Source organism: Drosophila navojoa, chromosome X, assembly GCF_054131105.1.
Source record: "Drosophila navojoa isolate 15081-1374.11 chromosome X, UAZ_NAV_1.0, whole genome shotgun sequence".
NCBI lineage: Eukaryota > Metazoa > Arthropoda > Insecta > Diptera > Drosophilidae > Drosophila > Drosophila navojoa.
Genome location: NC_142895.1, coordinates 30612896 through 30618899, shown reverse-complemented (window position 1 = coordinate 30618899; position 6004 = coordinate 30612896). Strand labels below are relative to the sequence as shown.

At 36.0% G+C, this 6004-nt stretch overlaps 2 long non-coding RNA genes across 2 annotated transcripts in view; one reads left to right on the top strand and one right to left on the bottom strand.

Annotated features, from left to right (window-relative positions):
- Nucleotides 1-6004, bottom strand: part of LOC149090818 (uncharacterized) — a 128119-nt gene that overhangs the window by 54007 nt on the left and 68108 nt on the right. The gene's annotated exons all lie outside the window — the stretch shown is intronic.
- LOC149090821 (uncharacterized) overlaps nucleotides 1-6004 on the top strand; it is a 113354-nt gene that overhangs the window by 105541 nt on the left and 1809 nt on the right. The window lies entirely within an intron of this gene.

Here is a 6004-nt window from a genome sequence, read left to right as displayed (position 1 = left end):
GTTTATATATATGTACTATAGGACAAATTCGTTTTGTGATAAGTTTGGACAGTCCGTTCCAGTGATGGGTTTACGGGGTAAATGTGTGGGTTAGACTTCCAGCAATGGTTTGGGTTTGGGGTCGGGCTTTGGTTAGGTTTCGGGCTACCGCATTTTCAGGGCGTCTTTAAAGTTAAGGGAGTAAGAGCTTGAATTGAGATGTGTATAGGCTAAGTACTTATCTTATCTTATGTACAAACATTTATAAGCAGCGCCGGCGAGTACAATCGAAGTGTTGTAGAGTCCATTTCCTTCTTTCGATACACCTGATTTTTTGTATTCATATTATGTAGTAATGTTTGATAAATATGCATGTATATTTGTTTCTATTTATAACGATTCCAAACTATAAAGTGAATAAAAATTTATATGTACAATTAAAGATTCTTTGTATTTAGTGTTTGAGTAAGTACATATGGCGTTTATAATCCGCAACATTTAATGTAATTTTATCATATATCATATCATATATATAGCAAAATACAAAGTATTTTTATTAAAATGTGTGTAACAGGCAAAAAGGTGTGGAAGACCTCACAAATGATGTACATATGTATATTCTCGATCAGGGCGACGAACTAAGTCAATTTAGCCCTGTTTGTCTATTTGTGCTCGCCTATCTGTGTTCGTTTAAGAGCTAAAGACGTGAAACTTAATTGCTTAATAGCTTTCCTTGTTGATGGACTATCTTCATACTAGCGTGATTATAACATTCAAATGCGTGCATGTGCATATAAGCACAAGTCTCTAGTATCTGAAATACACTTTTTACAAATTGTTGGGTGAGGAGGTGGATGGATGGGGGTGAGTTATAAGAAAAATTGAAATTCTATAAAGTACAAGGTTGCCCATATTCGACTGACCCATCTTTTCACAGAGAAGCGCTCTCAAATTGTTGAAATTTACATTCAACAAAGGAAGTCTATTGTGAATACTCTACGAGGCTCATTTCGTATTGAATGGGACGGTAAACAAGCTACATTGCCGTGTTTACGCGAATTAAAATCCTCACTAAATTCAAGAGGAACGAAGCTCTTTACGACGAAAAAGTCACTTTGGCGCGGCTTTAGTGCGAAACCGATTATTCATTCATTATACCCTAACCCATTGAAAACGGGAAATCAGGGTATAATGTTTTCGTGAAATAGTATGCAACAGGCAAAAGGAATCATGGCAGACCCCATAAAGTGTATATATTCTTGATCAGCACGACGAGCTGAGTGGATATAGCCCTGTTCGTCTGTCCGTCCGTCCGTCTGCCCGAATGAATGCCAAGATCTCAGAAGATATAAGATAAATATATATATGTATATATAATTTAATTTCTAGACGTACAATCTTAATGAAAGTTTCAGAATCTCAATCAATCTTAATGAAACGAACGAACATTCCAAAGCACAAGTCTCTAGTATTTGAAATGCGTTTTTTACAAATTGTGGGCGAAGGGGGCGTGGTATCCAAGATCTGTAAATTAAAAAATGTTTGTATTTATCATATCTATATGATGTGTATGTATATCCATAGTAAATCTGAAGTCTCCAGGTCTACAAGTGTTCCAATGAGGCTGAAAAAACAGAATCCATTTTTCGATTATTTTCGATAAAAAAGATAACGGATGATTTATCGAAAAAAAGCAAGCTCGTACTGCATATGGTATACACGAGTATGCACATAAAATTTCAGCTCTCTAGCTTTTGTACCTTCTGAGATCGACGCACTGTTACGGTCGGGCGGACGGACGGAAGGATGGACGCACGAACAGACGGACAGGGCTATATCTACTCAGCTCGTCATGCGGATCAAGAATATAGATTCTTTATGGGGTCTGCGATGATTCCTTCTGCCAATAATAGGTATTACTGAAGAGGATTTGAAGCTGATCTAGTGCTCATCCTGATAGATACTTTTCCCAAACATTTCTCCTTGGAATATACACACATATAAACATAATCATGTTCAAGAAAAAATTCTCATTCTATTGCTCACACTGCTGCCCAAGCGCTGTCGTTACTTACTGCGCAGTGAGCAGAGCGAGTGATTATGCGTGAGTATGTATGTGTTTACGTATGGGTGTATAAAAGAAGTACACAATGATTAGAATATCAGCCTCCTAGTTATACATATATTTAATTAAGCAGTTTAAGCCGCCAGAAATCCGTTCTATAGAAAAATTTAATTATACCAATGGTGTAACATTAACGAAAACGTACCATGAGAGGTGTACTGGGCAATGGGCCCAGCCTCGGCACTCCATTTCATTCCTATGAGTAGCTACGAGAAGAAGATGTGTGTAAGTTTGAGTGTGTGTGGAATTCGAATGGAAGCTTTTTAAGTTTTGTTATTTCATTATGCGTTCAAATATGGTGGTGGTAAAGGGAAATGGATCTAACGTGGAACTAGGAGCTAGGGGTTCGGGGTTGAGTGTTAAGGGCTAGAGGTAGGTGTTAGGGGCTGGAGCAATGGCACAAAACAAGCTCTCTGCCAAAGCGCTGTTTATATGTATTTTGCATTTGGTTTGGAGTCTGCGGTTATTGTGTGGTGTGTGATGTGATGTGGTGTGGAAACACCTAAATTATTTTTTCAAAGGATTAAATTAAATTCTATCTGATTGAAAGGCAAAAAAAGGGGGAAAAAATAAACAAGTAAGAAGGCTCTAGTCGAGACTGCTCGACTAGGAGATACCCTGAACCCTCCAATCTGATATTCTAATCATTCTGTACTTTTTTTATGCACATATACATACAATCACATGCATCCGCACGCTCGTATAAAAACGCGCTCTGCTAACTGCAAAGTGAGCAAAGACTGCGCTTGGGCGGCGCCGAAGTGTGGGCAATATTATGAGAATTTAGTTGTTGAATAATTTAATTCCTAGACGTACGATCTTAATGAAACTTTCTGAACGTAATCACAATGTTCTAATGTATGAACATTCCAAGTATTTGAAATGTGTTTTTTACAGATTGTGGGCGAGGGTGCGTGGTATCCAAAATCTGTAAATTACAATATATTTGTATTCATGATATGTATATACATAATAAATCTGAAGCTTCCAGGTCTAATAATGTTCAAATGTGGCTGAAAAACAAAATCAATTTTTCGATTATTCTCGATAAAAAAGTTATCGGATGAGTTATTGAAAAAATAAAGCAAACTCGTACTGCGTATGGTAATCACGGGTATGCACACCAAAATTTCAGCTCTCTAGCTTTTGTATTTGACGGACGGACGGACAGACAGACAGACGGACAGGGTTATATCGACTCAGTTCGTCGTGCTGATCAAGAATATATACACTCTATGGGGTCTGCCATGATTCCTTCTGCCTGTTACATAATTTTACACCAAACCATTATACCCTAATTTTCCATTTTCAATGGGTATAAAAAGGTCGATGCAAATGAATATGCTCTGCTGAAACAAGTGCCTGAAATTAAATCAGCGAAAATCAACATCATTAAAAATATTTTTACTCTGAAAACTGTATTCGTACCTTTATTAACATTCGTAGTGTGCGTGTGTTTGTGTGCGTACAGGTGGAATTGATGGATGCAGGTGTAAAACAAAGAGCTGTGCTGCATACCCTGCGTCTATTGGTCAATGGTTTTGAACGAGGAACAGTTGTCACAGTCACATGTTTATATTTGTATCTAACTGTCCCGTCAATACATTTCATATTTCTCTCTATGTTACTTTCTATACCTTCCCACTTTCATTAAATAATAATCATTAAAGAGCATCTTTGTGCCATTTATTCCGTTGTTATTTTCATGTTTCCTGTTTCCAACTCAATGTGCAAATTTATTTTTCCTCACATGCAATCGATTTAAATGAATGAAGTGTAGGAAAAGTAAAATTTCTTTACTATTACAATCAAATGATAATCTTGAAAACCATTCTTTTCCTTAAAACTTGGAATATGTTCTATTATATATATATATATATATATATATATATATATATATATATATACAGCCCTATATATATATATATATATATATATATATATATATATATATATATATATATATATATATATATATATATATCTATGTATATATGAGAAACAATAACTAAATTAGGGATGTACGCTAAATAAAATATTCTAACACAATATACAAATAACAAGTAAGAAGGTTATAGTCGAGATTGCTCGACTAGAAGATACCCTGAACCCTCTATCTGATATTCTAATCCTTTTGCACTTTTTTTATGCACACACACATAGACATGCATACGCACGCACGTATAAAAACGCGCTCTGCTAACTGCGCAGTAAGCAGCGACTGCGCTTGGGCTGCGCTGCAGTGTGGGCAATAGTAAGAGAATCTATTTTATTTAATTATTTTTTCAGAACGTAATAAAAATGTTTAAGTGTATGTACATTCCAAAGCACAAGTCTCTAGTACTTGAAATACATTTTTTAAGAATTTGGGCGAAGGGGGCGTGGTATCCAAAATGTGTAAATAACAAAATGTTGATATTCATCATATGTATATACACAGTAAGTTTTTAATCTCCAGGTCTAAAACTATTCAAATGAGTCTGAAAAAAACACAATCAATTTTTCGATTATTCACGATAAAAATTTATCGGATGGTTTATCAAAAAAATAAAGCAAACTCGTACTGCGTAAGGGAATGCACGAGTATGCATTCCAAATTTCAGCTCTCTAGCTTTTGTATCTTCTGAGATCTACGCACTCATACAGACGGACGGACGGACGGACGCACGGACGGACGGACAGACGGACAGGGCTATATCGACTCAGCTCGTCGTCCTGATCAAGATATATATACTTTATGGGTTCTGCGATGATTTCTTCTGCCCGTTACATACCTTTTCAGAAAAACCATTATACCCTAATTTCCCATTTTCAATGGGTTCAGGATATAATTAAACCTCTATGGTGGGGTGATGTATGTACATACATATATACTCTGGTAAGCAGAAATGAGTTGATCTCACGGTATTAATGACAGAATCATGATTAATGAACACAAGATGATTCGAAATAGAGTTAATCTGAAACATAGACAGATTAAACACTGCATCAAAAGATAGTTAACAATTGTCGGAATAATTGTAATTTGCATTACAAGTTGAGGACCAAGAAATGTTAGGAGTATCAAAATCACCCAATCACCCGAATCATGAATGGGCGAATAAGTAAGCAATTCTCAGAGGATACTGGACTTAACATCGCACCCTCTTTACGCATCAAAAGGTCAAGTTTATAAATAGTAAAATTACTATTGTGAATATTATTACTTAACCATGTTTCAGTTTCATATTGTACTATACGAGAATACACTTTTAAGTTTAGAATTTAAGCCACGTACGCTTTGGTGAATCAGGGATAACTGAGCAGAAGATTGTGTAATATTCAGTTTTTTGATAGCGTCAACAGGATCCGACACCGGTTGATGTGTTGTGATATGAATTCAAAGTCGATGGCAATACAGCTGCGAAAAGTGAGGAAAGAGCGAGCAAGCGAATCCAACTGATAACTGCTTCGAAATCTTCTTCATAAATTCTAAAAATGTTGATCTGTTTTTCCAAGCAAATTAGACAAGACCAGCGTACGCCCCCACAACCAATTTTAGCTGTAGATATGATCTTGTCATAATCACGCCCAGTAGGACCTGCACACTTGGTATGCATCATATTTCCGCACAACCAGATATTAACGAATTGCACTTGTGCAAAATAATACCTTTTTTGGGAATTCAATCTAAACTGAATTTTTTGTACTTATTTATATACTAAAAGCTACATTAACTCTAATCTAGGATACATAATTAACAGATATGTAGTGGGTTTATAATATGCATAAGGGATCAAGTCAAGATCCGTTTGAGTTTAAGTCTCTTCCTTTTACCAGTACGGCGGTTTAGTGAATTCAAAATAAACTGCCTGCCTGAAAGTGCAAGATTTTCTGCAGCAACTCATATTGGCAACTGGG